At 33.8% G+C, this 17157-nt stretch overlaps 1 protein-coding gene across 3 annotated transcripts in view; it reads left to right on the forward strand.

Moving 5' to 3' along the window:
* Positions 1–13015: 13015 nt before the first annotated feature.
* The window catches only part of LOC132543883 (cell death-inducing p53-target protein 1 homolog), a 30242-nt gene continuing 26100 nt past the window's right edge, over positions 13016–17157 (forward strand). For 2 of the 3 annotated variants that reach the window (XM_060207415.1, XM_060207416.1), the window contains exon 1: positions 13017–13123. The gene's annotated coding sequence lies outside the window, so the exon portion shown is untranslated. Of the gene's footprint in view, positions 13124–17157 lie in introns of all 3 variants that reach the window. The other variant, XM_060207417.1, reaches the window with a different exon arrangement.

Consider the following 17157-nt stretch of genomic DNA (forward strand, 5'->3'; position numbering starts at 1 on the left):
TGTTTTTATTGATAACGCCAAGTCCTATAAATTGGGTCATTCTGTTTTAGCGGTTTAAATAGCCAACTTGCGACGCATAATCATGTGTAGTTAGTTTATTTTTCACTTAACAGATTTCACGTCCACTATTATGGCCTTTCAGTTGACGATTTATCACTTTGCGTGTCCCCGTGATTATGACTAAAATTAAAAATTGTTCTGCGTTTGTGCTTTATGTCTCAGCTATTAATGGTTCGGTAAAATCATAAAGTCGCTTAAAATACTAGGGTGAAAAATACGTCAGCCGACTTCGTTCAAAAGTAGTCATAATAATTTCTTTTCAACTATCCCGATGCCATACGTAGAACACGAGATTTTACTGGGTATGTCTCTTGCACAGTGCTCGTCTAAACGAAAATTCACACTTGCCAAAGCTAGTAAGGTGACTTGTACTCTCAACTTCCACATTTGATTAGATGGTCAATACATACACAGCATATCCTATAGTTATAACGAGGGTTTGGTTACAGACATATAATATGTGTGGTGACATGGATGCCTGTGCAGATGGTTCAACATTTAAAGCTCAATGTTTACCCCAACAATCACATATAGCGCAGATGGAAGGAAACGATAATATAAATAGCAGCACATTTTGTGTACATTACAGATATGACAGGTCCCCTTTGTGTTAAATTTTAGCACAAAAAAGACGGGAAAGCCGTTTCAAGGATATGATGAATGATATAGTGTATTTATGCTCGCTTGATAGATACATTAGTAGATTTGATTACACTTACCAGTATTAGAAATGTAATAATTTATTAACCAATAATTACCATGTTTTCATAACCTGTAAGCTCATCATCCCATCTTGGAAAGAAGTTTTTATGAAGTAGCAGATGTAATTATTTTTTAGTTGCTACGATGTGTTTGTGTTCACCATCAATAGGGAAGAGTGACATGGCAGCTAAATGAGGTTAGTATCCAAGCACATGTTGAGTAGTACAATGTTATGTCACATCATCGTTCAGATTTTTCTGTCTATACAGACTGCATTTGATTTTTTAAGCAAAGCCATAATCTTTCTTCTCTATCATGGCTAATGCTCACAAACAAGTGTGTTGAAAACAGTCTTGGTGGTCAGAACTTTTTACATGACGGCAACATGTATAGGGCGAAGTTTGCTCGTGGTGAAAGGTATATCCAATATTATTGAAAATTTATACATGATTATAAGATATGTAACTTAATATTTTTCCTTTTTTTCTACTTTTCTTTCAGTTACATTTGTTTTTATTTCAAATACTGTAGTTTTATATCAAATATTTTCTCTTTCTTTATAAGTGTTGGTTCGGGTACCGTCTTTATGTAATGTATGGTAAGTAAGGTAGATGTTGCATATTATCTATGATAGATCACTTATTTCAATATTAGTTTTATTACAGGTACTTTTCTCTTCATATTATAATAATTTTAGAAATATGTTAGAATGTAGTACCAAATCATCAAACATAATGATGTTATTTATATATGTTGTAGTGCTGAATGAAGTCAAAATTAATCATTCAGTATTTTTCATAAAATATATATATATATATACAGATGTGTTTATTCTAATATTTCAGTCATATGAAGGTTATGAGAAACACAGGTAAATCTCTGGTAAAAATCCATGTAAGAACAGGGCAGCTTATAAGAAACCGTATAAAATTACACCGCCAGTTCCTAAAACGACACCATCCTATTGTTTAAAAAAGGTTGGAACACGGAAAATACCCCTTTCGTGACGCTTTCGATCGCTAACATTAAGCATGAAACGTTACAATAAATTATAAAACGATAAACCAAAAAAATATTATTCATTATAGATATTTGAAAAAAATCGACCATGAAGCTTTCAGTGCTGATGTTGAAAATGTAACATTGTCATGTTTGGATGTTTTTGGTGATGTAAATGTCTTATTTCATACTTTCCAATCTTTGGTCATTTATGTTGTCGATAAGCATGCCCCTATTAGGAAAAGGAAGGTACGTTATCCCAAAATACCAGAATAGTGACATGATGACATAAATGTAGCTATACAAATACGGAAAAAACACAAGCGTGAGGGACATAGACATTTACTGTAAATGGAGAAAATTTCGAATGTAAAAACGTAAAATTTCCAAAAACTACTGGAATAATTACGAAGTTATGTCCCAAAAATTTTAACCCATTCCTAGTTCTGTAAAAGACTACAATGATAAAAACTGGTGATACTGAGATAGGAAATTGCTTAAGTGAGTATTTCAAAAATACAGCAACCTCTAATATGTAAACGAAACGTGAAAATGACCTCTCAGGACTATTGCAAAAACTTGAAATGTACACTCGAGAAAAACTATGATATTCCAAAGGTTGGTGTACTTTTTAAAGAGTTTTTTCTGACCTGAAATTTCAATAAAACCACTGATTTAGACAATACTAGCGTATTAAAAAAAAAATATTGTGACAAATCTAATGCTTCAGCTACTGTTGGACGTTTGTATTGACACAAAATATTTTCCTGTAGTTTCGAAATGTGCTCAAGTAAGCCCTCTTTTTGTTTTTATGGTTTTTTGAATGTGACATTTAAGCACCTTAATTGGTTTCCTTTTTGTAAACGAGTTTTATACAGTCAAGTTGTTTCAATGTACAAGGTGCTTAATAATTTAGCTCCACAGAATTTGAATTGTTTCACCTATATGTCTGATGTTCAAAGCACGATGGCGACCATGCATGTTTAGCAGATTGGTTTGAAAAAATGACCCCTGAAATAAATGTATTTATAAACTACATAACAATTACAAATGTATGTGAGAGAGATATGAATTGTGTAAACAAAAACGAAAAATCACCAGATTTCTATCATGTGAAAACCAACTAAAAAATGTTGGAATTTTCTTTCCACCAAAAATTACACCCTTGAATCAGAAATCTACTATATCTGAAAGTGATTTGTCTTAAAAGGAACGTCACTGTCACGGTTATTAGTTAATTAGTTAAAGAAAATCCAAACTAGGAACAACTTCACAACTAAAAAAAAAAAAAAAAAACCTATACATGAATCTCCACAATGCCTTCTTTAACATGTCTATATCAATTTTTAGTGAAAAAATATTTCTTTTTATTTAATAAAAGCCTTTAAAGTGGAATAATCTAACGAACAAAAACGCCATGGCCACGCCGAGAAACTATTTATTGGATGTACTGTACCAAGGAATGCAGCGATACTATGATTTGCAAAGCCGTGTCATCTTGAATAAGGCACGGGCGCGGACCATATATAAAATAAATGTTCTTTGTCCATTTCCCCCCATTTCTTTGTTTTGAAAGTACTTTTCCAACGATTCCGATGAAATCAATAAATCAAAAAGATACATGTAGTTTCTTTATTTGCTTTTTCCTGAACACACTTCGTTAGCGCTCTTGGTGACCGTGCGGTAAATTAGATTTATTTCCCCTACCTACTTCCTTTTCCGCCTTAGCCCCCATCGAAAAGCAGGGTAAAATCCCAACTCATTGCAAAATCTATATCCATCCTCATGTTAATATTGAAATAATCCAAACAAAAAGCAACAATTTAATACGAAACGTTACTTTTACGATGTATTTCTCATTAAGTTCACTGTTTTGAAGGGATGGAATCAAATTGAATAGTTGAAAGCAAATGTAAACACAGCATGTATGAATGGTCTAGTATACGTTTTATGGACCCTCCTGAACATCAAGACACAAAGATCTTCATTGTTATGTTGTTTGTAGTTCCACGGAAAAGATTAACACCAACACGTGCTCATAATATTTTCATCTCGGATATCTAAATAACGACACTTACAAACACCATCGACATTGGCCAAAGGAGTAATGCCTAGATTTTCATGTCAATTCTGAACACAGAATATGCCATCAGTCTTATTCCGATGGGTTATGGTTATTTATGCCCGTTATTTGTTTTTATCGACTGCATTGCAGACAAAATAAAATCGTGCATATATATATGGGAACTACGAACCGATTGGAGTAACAGACGAATATAGTAAAATCCTAAGGTTTCTTACTATCGCCGCTTTTACCATATATTTTTCTGTCAGAATTTAACTCCTAGCATGAAAACATGACATTTTATCAATTTATTTTCAATATGTATGAATGGCTATCATTAAATCATATATGTTGATGCAAAGAAAATATTTTGTTAGTCTAGTTAGGTGTCAAAGTCATGATTGTTAACTAAATTCGATATATCCACTCTTCTTCTGACAACTACAGTTTCAAGTACATTATCGGATCTAAATGATTATCAAAAGTGCCAACTGTATAATTGACTACTCAAACCATAACCAGATAACCTGATTTGGTGTTTATTACTCTGCTGTTGGATGTTGAAAATGTTGTACCGTGTTTACCCTCGTTGGTTCACACACAGTTCACTACTGTATACTGTGCAATACACAACATACAGAGACAAAGATGACAAGGAATCTGTTTCATCCAGGTTAACCATGTACATCTGGAAAACTACATAAACAAATCAGCAACTAGTTGTATATGTAAACTTATAGTCATAAAGATGAGGCATGGATTACTGAGATATGAGCAGGGTAATGAATTTTTGCTGTACAGGACACTGACTAGTTATCAGATAGTTTAAATGCTAACCAGATAACATTTATCAGAAAGTACCAACCGAATCGTGAATTGTATCTCTGGTTTCTAGTTCTGGCACTAGTCATCATCAAACTTTATTTCCTTATTATGTGTTTTATATATATTTTTTTAATACTTATTAGATATTAAAATTACTTACAGTTAATTCAGTTTTCTTTTCTTTACAGCTTTGGTAACAACCAGGCATCAACTAACAAGATGGTGAGAACAAAAAATATGGCTAACTTAAGTCCTTGCTTAAGAGGAAGTGTTTTATAGTTAATGTGCACTGGAGACTTCAGTTTTATATGTTAATTGATTTTCATGGTCAGAGAGTTGGAGTCTAGAGGCAATCGAGGGTTAGGTTAGGTCTTTTGTTATGAATTGGCACCTATAACTATCTAATGTATTTGCCAAAGGAATGCTCCAAGTAATAATTTAAAGCCAATTTTACAATTGAAAAGGTGATCTGTACAATAAATAATGAATTTCATAAACTCATTAGAGAGAGAAGTTTCTAGGGAGGCAAGAAGGATCGTGTTGTAATTTTAGAATTGTGCTCTTGTGATTAATCTATATATGTTTTTTCTCCTCTGTAGCCCAAGCAAATAATGGAGATCAAGGACTTCCTTCTGACAGCGAGAAGGAAGGACGCAAAATGTAAGTTTAGTTGGGAAAATACTGCTCAAAGGTATTACAAGTCCAGTTGGAAGTATGAGACATTGCTTTCATTGAAGGTTTGTACTTGGAACAAAAGCAGTTTTGCTTTACTTGCAGCTAATAACACACCAGAATGTAGTATCATTACATTGATTTCTACATTGAATTAGATTTTGATGATCATTGATCAAAGTTTAAAGGTTATATGTAAGCACTTTTGAAACAAAAATGCAGATAATCACATGTACCATTGATTTCCTTATCAAGCAGTATGAAGTATTTTTATATGAAATTACACTTAAGTTGTATTAATTAGTACTCCTGAGGCTTGCTGATGATGATCCAAAATTTGAGACCTTTGAAGGGAGTGTTTAACACAATGAATACCAGTAACCTTGGAGAACTGAAGCAAGCAAATATTCACATGTTACATTTTTGTTATAAGCTTGTATTGTTTGGGCCTAAGGTGTTCTTGAAAAGTGCTATGTTATATCTACAGCTATTCTTGTTTGTTTTCACAGCTGTTAAGATCAAGAAGAACAGGGACAATGTCAAATTCAAGGTGCGATGCAGTCGTTACTTGTACACATTGGTCATCAATGACAAAGATAAGGCTGAGAAACTAAGGCAGTCTCTCCCTCCAGGTATGTACCATATAATGGGTCTAAAAATTTATAGGTTTTATAATACAGGTCATCTTTGGTCATTAGATTTAGATGCACAATAATGCCTGAGTTGATAGGGCTTGCATGGGAAACTTTCAACTTGTACAATATTTATAATGAAAACATTACCTGAACAATTTAAAAACTCATAATTTGCATTATAGAAATGAAAACCTCTAAAATCGAAATACTGAAATTGAGAAATTTATCATTTTTAGAGAAAAAAATTAATAGATTACTTGCTGATGATGACTCAATATTTGACACCTCTTATGGGAGTGTTGTGTAAACACAATGAATATAACAAGCTTAACCTTGGAGAACTGAGGCAAGTGATCACTCCCAATATCAAAATCAAAATAAAACAATTTGACTGGTAGAAGAAACTAAAATAATTCTGTCTGTAGGATCCATTCATATACAACTCTCTAAGTTACCTTTATGAATCAAAGTTAATATGTAAAAGAGTCATGTGATTATGATTGTAACTGATTGAAAAGATGAGTTTGAACATTTCAAAAAATTAAACTGTCTGCATGTCTAATGACCCATTGAATAAACTCTAAATTTTCCAAGCAAGGTAGTCTTATTCTCTTATTAGAAATAAAGGACTGTGGGCAAACCATTCTAAATGAATTTATTTTCAATATGCAGGGTTTTCCATAATTTTGTTAGTAGTAGACTGTGTATTAAAAGTAGGAGGCTGGCCTGGCGTGTACGTGAAGTCATGTACGGAACATTATTACAGAACTGGATTGGTGTAGGCGGCCAAATGATCAAAGTAGCCAGTCAAATTGGTTGGCGACCGGCTTTGATGGAAAAACCTGAATATGTGTAACATTTTTGTCAAATGCAAGATGAATAATTTGGAGATTTATCAGAACTAATTTAACTTGATAGATGCTTGTGATGACCCAACATTTGACACCTCTTATGGGAGTGTTGTGTAAACACAATGAATACAACAAGCTTAACCTTGGAGAACTGAGGCATCTCAATGTGTTAAATAGCTCTGTAAAATCTTATGAAGCACATTATGTTTTTTTGTAACCATCCTTTTATAATTCATTGTTAATATGAAAAAAATATTGAATACAGCTGGACATACTGTGGTTCTTGCTTGAAATACCACTTTTGTGTTTATGTGCGATAAGTCAAGGGGGTGGAAGGTGGGTAGGGGTGGGGGTGGGAGGGGGTGACAGAAGGTCTTGTCCTAAGTTGATTCTAATAGTTTTTAAGCAGTTGGACTGGAATGAATGTATTGTGAAATGCAGATAACTGTAGATAACAGCTTGCAAGGAAAACTTCCAACCTGTACAATGTTTATAACAAAAACATTACTTGAACAATTTAAAAACTCATAATTTGCATTATGGAAACAAAAACCTCTAAAATCGAAATACTGAAATTGAGAAATTTATCATTTTTAGAGAAAAAAATTAATAGATTACTTGCTGATGATGACTCAATATTTGACACCTCTTATGGGAGTGTTGTGTAAACACAATGAATATAACAAGCTTAACCTTGGAGAACTGAGGCAAGTGATCACTCCCAATATCAAAATCAAAATAAAACAATTTGACTGGTAGAAGAAACTAAAATAATTCTGTCTGTAGGATCCATTCATATACAACTCTCTAAGTTACCTTTATGAATCAAAGTTAATATGTAAAAGAGTCATGTGATTATGATTGTAACTGATTGAAAAGAAGAGTTTGACCATCTCATAAACTTAAGCATTCTGCATGTCTAATCGCCCATTGAATAAACTCTAAATTTTCCAAGCAAGGTGGTCTTATTCTCTTATTAGAAATAAAGAACTGTGGTCAAACCAATCTAAATAAATTTATTTTCAATATGTGTAACATTTTGTCAAATGTAAGATAAATAATTTAGAGATTTATCAGAACTAATTTGACTAGATGGATGCTTGTGATGACCCAACATTTGACACCTCTTATGGGAGTGTTGTGTAAACACAATGAATATAACAAGCTTAACCTTGGAGAACTGAGGCATCTCAATGTGTTAGATAGTTCTGTAAAATCTTATGAAACACATGTTTTTCTGTAACCATCCTTTTATAACTCTTTATCAATATGAAAAATGGTAGCAAATGTACTAAAGTAATGCATATCTGAAAACAGCAGGACATACTGTAGTTCTCACTTGAAGTACCACTTCAGTGTTTATGTGCAATAAGTAAAGGTGGTGGGAGCGAGACAGAAAGTCTTGTCCTAAGTTGAATCTAATAGTTTTTAAGCAGTTGGACTGGAATGGAAGTATTGTGAAATGCAAATAACTGGATTAACATTATTTAAAAAAACTATGAGCACTAGATTAAAGTTTCAGTTATTAATAAATATAAATTTAAGATTGATATAGCTCATCAATGATGACAGCCAACTAATCCCTCATATGAATGTCAAAGGGCACTTGTAATAAACAAAGTTACGGTACAAAACTGAGATGAGCCAAATACTGCAATAGTTCAGATGTTTGATATTTACATTAAATTTCAAAAAATTATTTTGGTTTTTTCCAATCCAAATTATCATTCCTATAGTAGTTGGTACTTGCACAACGTTGTATAACACAGTTATTCATTTCTAGTTAATATGCCTCAGGGCTCATGATCTGCCAGATTTGGGTCCGAATTCCCAATGCAGAGTAGTATCTTTTTTTCCCAATATAGACATAAAGTTTTCCCAATTCTAAGGAAAACACCATTATTTTTCCCGATTCTAAGGGCCCTGAGCCCCAGTCCCAAAATGGGGTGTGAGAGCCCTGATATGCCTATTCAATATTTGTCAACTGCTGCACTGCCAGATGATCTAGCTTTTGAGACTTGATTAGAGTTGTGTCACTGAAATGAATAAAAGTTCATCCTTGGCGAAAATTTTGTATGAAATGAAAACTTAACTTATTGTTTCTTGAGTTGCATGTAGTATATATGGTAATATGATAATTCCTATCAGGAACCAACATATGAGAAAGTATCTTTTAGATGCCTATGATGACTCAACATTTGACACCTCTTATGGGAGTGTTGTGTAAACACAATGAATATAACAAGCTTAACCTTGGAGAACTGAGGCATGTTCATGTATTAAAAAGCTTTGTAAAATCCTAAGAAATACATTACTTTTTGTAACAATCGTTTCATAACTGTTTTTAAATTTGAAAAATGGTGTCAAATGTACTAAAGTAGTGCATATCTGAAAACAAAAGCAGCAAGACGTACTGTGACTCTCACTTAAAATAACACTAGTGTTTGTGTGATAAGCCAAGGGGGAAAAACGGAAGGTCTTGTCCTAAGTTGATTCTAATAGTTTTTAAGCAGTTGGACTGGAATGGATGTATTGTGAAATGCAGATAACTAGATTAACATTATTGTGTCGCCTGCATAGCTGACAGACACTTAGGGATCACTTTGTCCGTCGTCACATGTTGTCGGCATCTGTACAAAAGATTTTCAGACTTTTTTCGGTAATGCTTTGAGTTATCAAAATGAAATTTGGCTTTTTGTTGCGAGGGTACAGATTAAGTTTGATTCCCGGCTGTCTGTGACCCTTCTTGGCTGAGTTTTGCCCCTTAGAACTTGGAAAATTCTCTGGGAATATTGTTTTCTTGACTTTCTTTGGTTATGCTTTGAGTTAAAGAACTGACATTTGCTATATGGCTTCTTGTTGGAAAGGTACAGATTAGTTTTGATTCTTGGTAGTCTGTAGCCCTTCTTGGCAGTGATATGTCCCTTTGAAATTGGAAAATTTCTCAGGAATATTGCTTTGCGCAGTTTTCCCTTTATGCTTCAAGTTGTAGAAATGAAATTTGGTATTACAACTTTATGGTTTATCGTTGCACATCCAGTTCAATTTCTGGGTGACCGCGACACTTTATGCAGGCGACACATACAGTTCTGAGGAACTCTTGTTTTAAAAATATTGAGGACTATATTAAAGTTTCAAATATTAATAAATGTAATTTTAAGATTAATATAGCTCATCAATGATGACAGCCAACTAATCCCTCATATGAATGTCAAAGGGCACTTGTAATAAACAAAGTTACGGTACAAAACTGAGATGAGCCAAATACTGCAATAGTTCAGATGTTTGATATTTACATTAAATTTCAAACAATGATTTTGGTTTTTTCCAATCCAAATTATCATTCTTATAGTAGTTGGTACTTGCACAACTTTGTATAACACAGTTATTCATTTCTAGTTAATATGCCTATTCAATATTTGTCAACTGCTGCACTTCTAGATGATCTAGTATTTGAGACTTGATAAGAGTTGGAGAAAATTTTGTATGAAATGAAAACCAACTTACTGAATCCTGTGTTGAATGTAGTATATATGGTAATATGATAATTCCTATCAGAAACAAACAAATATAAGAAAATATCTTTTAGATGCCAATGATGACTCAACATTTGACACCTCTTATGGGAGTGTTGTGTAAACACAATGAATATAACAAGCTTAACCTTGGAGAACTGAGGCATCTTAAGTGATTTTTTTGGGACTGATCTTAATAATAATTCTGTGAAATCTATTGACATATCAAATTTTGAGAATTCTGAAATTCACCGCAGTTGTTTGAAATCATGGTTTTTCTGCATTTTCATACATTGCTAGGTATTATTAATAATTTGTTTTAATTTCTTATTTGTGTTTCTTTCTACTTGCAGGTCTGGCTGTTAAGGACCTGAAATAAGCTGTAAATAAAAGGGAAAAAAATTGAGCAACTTTGTTTTTATTTTTATTTGAAAAACACAAACTTTGTGAGCAAGACATGGTTGAAAGTCTTTTCATTTACAAGTTAGTATCATATTTGGGATAATAGAACTACTTTTCGACTTTTGTTAATTATAGGTAAGCATGTCAGGGAACATAATTGACAATATTCAAATACTTTATTGAATTTGTTGAATTGCCTTGTGTTCATATATCATATCAGCGTGTAGGAGTTGGTGACTTGTTCTCCCCAAGAGTCCTAAATACACAGATTTTATTAGCAAGATCAAGATATTTCTGCATCACAGATTTTTGAAGAAGGAAATATACTTTAATAATGGTATTTGAAGCGATGAATTAGGCATATTGGATGATGTGACATTAATTTAAAATGAAACCTTAAACGATGAAGATTACAGCAGCTTACTAATCAATAGCATTATACTTTTGTATTCTGACTGGATATAACAATCTGATTATATTATGCCTTACACATTGTATGTCATGGTGAAATAGAAAATTATGTGGGCCAAACTCTGGTATCGCAGTAATTTTCTTTATGAAATTATGAAATGAGTGTAATGGCATGCAGATAATTTGGGTCAAGCTGTAGAATCAAAGTTCTTGGTGGGTGGAAAAATCTAATGGTGTTATATGAAAACTGGAAATTTTATATTCCTCAGTTAGAACAAGCAAAAATAGAAAATACATAGATATATCTTTATCCATTACTGCCTCATTTAAAGAGACTAATGTTAAAAAACACTAAGAGAAAACAATATAAAACCGTTTATTTTCCAATAGTATGTTACAAACTAAGACTTTCTGTATTACTAAATAAAAATTGAAAAAAGCTACTGCAACCATTTTTTATTGATATCTAAAAAATAAAGAATGCAAACAGTGCGGTCTTGATTTAATTCATAAATTACCACTCGTAACCCTGATGCTGCACATTCGTATAAGCTTAGAAAGGAGCAATATGGCAGATGCAAATATGAATAGGCGACGACCTAAAAGTTACCTCAAAGAAAGCGGAGGAGAAAAGAATCGGACCAGGTAAGAATTCATATTAGACAGGAGATCTATATAGATGGCAAAGATGGAGGATCTTGGACTGAATTCTGATTCAGAATTGATTATAATCCAATATCCAGTGTTTGATGAGTGAATATGTTATGAACAACACTTCTAAAAGTGTTATCTGATAAATGTTGAATGAAAATAGTGTTATTCGCTTGAATTTACTATCGACAACGTGTATTTGTTATTGACTGCAAGGTGGGGCACAATTTGGGGTATTCGTTCTAAGTGTTAAAATATGACGGTACTGATGTTACTGTGAGAAAAACGACCGAGATGAGAAACATAACCTTCAAAGTAAACACATAGACCCATGTTGAATGGTAAACAATATCTATTAATGTGTACAGGCAAAGTATCAACCCCAGTGCATTTCTGCACAATGAGTTTTTTTCCTTTTCCTATTGTAATTACCCCCTTCGGGGCCCCACTGGTGTAGCTCCCGCGATTGACATAGACAAGCCAAAAAAACGAATTAATAAGATTGATTGTTAAAAATTATATATTATAACACTATAGAATCATTTACTGCGAACAAGAATAAGCAGAAATGCGCAAAAGCAAGTGTCATATATAAGACATGTGCGTTTGTTAACACTTTCCAGGTAATCTAAAAGTAAATGACATCGTCACGTGACAAGCCATGCGAACACCCGGATTTCTTCTTAGTAAACCGAGCGTGAACATGTTTATAAACAACAGTCAAGATAAACAAACAATGTTCCGACGCCGAAAAGAAGTACAATAACAACACATTTGACGTTGTAGGCGCGTGTATCGCTCTATAATGGATATATTTTATTATTCTGAATATATTCATAAGCCGAATTCTCCATTTCTCGATGTTGAAATCTGAGGTAATAGCCGCTTTAGAAGGCTTATCCCTGGAAATTTACATACAGCATTTCAATTATGCCGACGAAAAGGTGCAAGTCAAGTCCCGTTTAAAGTCAAACTACGTTCGTGGTAAGCCGTACTGGTCTCTCAAACGCATTATATCACTATTCGTGACCCTTTGGTTCTTGAAATAGTGGGAGCGGTATGTGTATTTCAGTGGTTTATTTTTGGATTCTTTTCCGCGAAAAATACCTTTGCACACGACCCATAAACTAATCGGAACATATTGACATTACACATTGTATGATGGAGCGCGATGTATTTCGAATGGATAATAGAGTCGTGTGCAAAATCTTCGACACAGAATATTGTGAAATAGGCCTGCGGTATAAGGCCTTAGTTCCGGCTCTAGGAAGTTGTTTGGAATATACGCATATAATCTGATTAAATTATTTGAGGTTGAAAACAGACTTTTTTCAGGTGAGTTGACCAACTTAACTAATTTATTACACATTACATTGATAATTATGTTTTGCCATGTTAGATAAGAACTGAATTTGGCTGGACACGCCCGGGTATACTGAACTTCTATAACTTCCGGTTAGAAATGATAGGGTGACAATGGATCGTCAGCGCTGCCTTTGCATATTTAATTCATTTTCAAAATGTTCTTACTATAACAGACTTCAAAGAAAAACGTGAAATGTATTAAATAGGATGTCATGAAACAGGAATCAACCAGAGTTGTTTTGTGGGTTGACAAATTAGGTAAATAAACCAGAACCATCGTTCCAGTTATTACACACGGCAATTCTTGGAATTGAATTTTTACCCTCGATGGTATGAAACGTAACTTTAAACACTTAGTGTACAGGCACTAGGTCAAAAAGCGGTTGTAGAAATTACCAGGCAAACCCAAAACGCATTTAGGTTATAAACGACAGCTCAAAGCAAACCATTAAAATATATGTTGTTACGTTTATTTATAATTCACTACACTATGTAACAGGTACTGAAGCATATGCAAGTGGGCTATATTGACAGATTTGAGTCAAATGTAAACAAACAGGTGAAGTTCTTTTTTAAAATCTTAGCAAATATGTAGATTATAAATCAGGTAAGTTAGTGAAAGGAACATTTTTGTTCCATTAACCCGGTTTCAGGCAATTCTATTTTATTTGTCATTGCATTTTTTTCTATATCTAGGTACAGCCTATGTTCAGTAACTAACTCTATTTAGGCTTCATTCACTCATTGTGTCTGCAGATAAGTATCCCTTTGACGCAGAGTGTGCTTTTAACTGGAGTCAAATGCTTTAATGCAAAAAAAAATATATACATGATGTAAACTCCGTTAATTATGATGAAAGCAAGTGAGCCAAGTAATTCAAGGAACTCGCCAGAAATGGTGCCCTTTAGCACAAATCTTTCATTTCATCAATTCATTAAGATTTTTTGTTCATTTTTTCAATTTTTACTGGATTGTCTTGAGCTGACATGGCTTATTAGTATATGTTTGCCCTAAATATACAGATTTGGTTATATGGTATAATCTGCATATATACCGGTATCTAATTCTACTGGTTCTGTACCTGTACAATGAAAATATTTGCGAATATATTTTTAGAATGTACTCCCCTGTGTATTTCTATCAAAAGGATATCATTAATCATTAATCAGGAAACTGGCATATCAGTCTCACATATGTGTAACAGTTGCTCACATGCACCATTAAAACATGTATTCATAATGCAAATCAGATTCAGATTTTTTTAAGGCTGACAGCATTTAACATTAAAAGCAGCAACAGTAAGTACTATAATTGCATTAAGATTGTCTGCAAAAATATTACATCATAATAAATAAAAATGTAGAAATACACTTTCACCACATGGTCAGTCATGCTGCTGCAGTCCGTTGTTTATTCCTATATGGTTCATACAAAATCTCAAACGACTGCCATCAAGGAACACAAAGCCCCCATCTTTGATTCTTCTTTTGGTCATTCTAAAAAATACTGAATTTTCTGGTCTATCAACAGCACCAGAATGTAAGCTGCAGTGCTGGTTTTTTGGGGTTTGATCCACCCTTTCTTACCATGTTATGTTGACCAAGGTTTGTCGATATAACAGACAACAGAAGGCAATTTATCCGTGAAACATTTAATATAAGTTTGCAAATGAATTATACATGGATAGTCCTTTATTTTATTGATATGTTTGAAAAACGTAAAATAGCAAGTAATGAACTCGTTTAGCTTGGAATATTTCACAGATTGTCTACGCACAGATATAGGGCCTGAATTTATATGCAGTTTATTTAACATTATTTCCATCAGTGTTTGTACTGTTAAATATTGGTGGAGGCCCTTGGGTGCTGACAAAATTCTCACAGTCCTATATTATTTCTGGTAAGTTACACGAAGCCATTCTTGTCATAAACAAGCATGACGGTCATTCTAGAATTTGACCTGATGACCTATCGATCCAAGGATGCAACAGGCTATTGTAAACTTCTGCTATGGCTTCCGAAGCAACCATTAAAGTTCAGAAGATATTATTTTAATTCATATTAAAAGGCATCATTAATTAAATCCACAAGAATGTTGTTTTTATTTCAATCTTAAAAATTGTCCTGTATACGGTTGCAAATGACGGTTCTAGACAATCTGTTTCAATCACAAATCTGTGATGGACAGGTACTTGTAAAAAAAAAACCTGGTAACAATGTCTTGTACTGGTATTGTTGGTTTAAATCACTGTTTTGATATTCTTTCTGGAAGCGTGACATGTTACAGCAACCAAAATTATTAGGGTGCAAGGTCATGCAAGTCAATAGTGCATGTGATATGCCTCAACAAAATGTCCGTTTTGAAATACATAATGATCTGGAATTGATGTCCAGACAATATTCTTCATTCTTTTTTTTTCATTCTGCCAATTTTCTTTGTCCACATATGAACCGCACTGGTATATAAGCCGTACGCCACGACTGCTGAGGACAAAAAAAAGCAGCATGGCTTATAACCCAGAAAATAGAGTATGTTTCCCCTTTCCAGGTGACCCAACCAGGGGTCTGGAAAAATATTTTGAACCACTAGGCACAGGGCTGGTGGGATGAAAAATTTACTCATCCAGATTGGAAATTTACTTGTCCAAATTCAGCTATGAAATGGCAACTTAATCAGCGAGGATGAAACATGTGACTTTTTCTCTATTTTTATTTGAAGTTTTCGTGACAAAACTATGCAGTGATGGCTGCTTTGCATCAGACATTGTGCTTGACTTAGGCCTAGCCGTAGTGTTTGTTTACATCCGACTGACTAGGTGCTGTTAAGAACAAGAGCACCTGACATCAGTATGACCGCAGGAAAATGACTAAGGTATTCCGAATGCTATATTTGACGTCATGGGAGTTTCGGTGTAATCAAAAGTTAGAGTGCAGATTGGAATATTTTGTTTTCGAAGTACCATAAACACGTTATTGAAATTGAAGTTGTAACATTAATATCGTTGGAAAAAAGTACTCGTCCGACGGACGACTAACAAAGATAAACCTGGTTGTCCGAGACAATTTTCACTCGTCCATGACAACTGGACAAGTGCTTTTCCGGACCCCTGCCAACATTTTTCAATGGCTTGAAGATAAAAAATGTAGCATATAAATTATGTGACAAATGTACATTGGCCTCCAAAGAGTTGTTCTTTATTGTAAGATAGGAAAAAGCTAGTACTTTGATCTGTAGGATAGCGACAATAAATATTGATTACATTTGTTTTTTCTTTAAAAACTATTGAGGGTAATAAATAACTTAGTTAATTGATAGTAATGAAAGAATCATTTATATGCATTAACCTTTACTTGTGTTTCATGTCCGTGTCACAATTATAAAGTTGATCCTTTCGGTTGATTTTGGACTTCGGCTCATGGTGACCTATTGCCATTATGATTTGTCTGTCGTCGTGCGTTGTGCATCGTTAACTTTTCACATATTCGACTTCTCAAGAACCACTGAATGGATTTTTGACCAAACGTGGCACAAAGCATCCCCATGGGAACTCGCTTCAATTTGCAAAGAAAAAGGGCGTGGCCCCAATAGGGGCCCCAGGAGGGGGGAAAAGGGGGTAAAATTAGGTAAATCTTTAAAGATCTTCTTCTCATGAACCAACAATCAGATTAAGTTCATATTTGATATTTAGTGTCCTTATGGCAAGGTCTACAAAGTTTGTGAATGAAAAAAAATCAGGTCAAAAACAGCCCCACTAGGGGGCGCTCAAAAGGGTAAAAAATTCAACTTTGACCTATTTCAACCAAATTTGGTAGAAAGCATCCCTTAGTGAAGGACATATGAAATTATGTTGAAAAAAGTGATTATGTCCCCTTTGGGGCCCATAAGGGGTGTAAAAGGGGCCATATGTAAAAATCTTCTTTAAATGACTTCTCAAGAATGAGTGGATGGATTTTGACCAAACTAGGCACAAATCATCCCCATGGGAAGCCCCTTCAAGTTTGCGA

Source organism: Ylistrum balloti, unplaced genomic scaffold, assembly GCF_031769215.1.
Source record: "Ylistrum balloti isolate Yb309-2 unplaced genomic scaffold, AGI_CSIRO_Ybal_v1 Utg369772, whole genome shotgun sequence".
Lineage (NCBI taxonomy): Eukaryota > Metazoa > Mollusca > Bivalvia > Pectinida > Pectinidae > Ylistrum > Ylistrum balloti.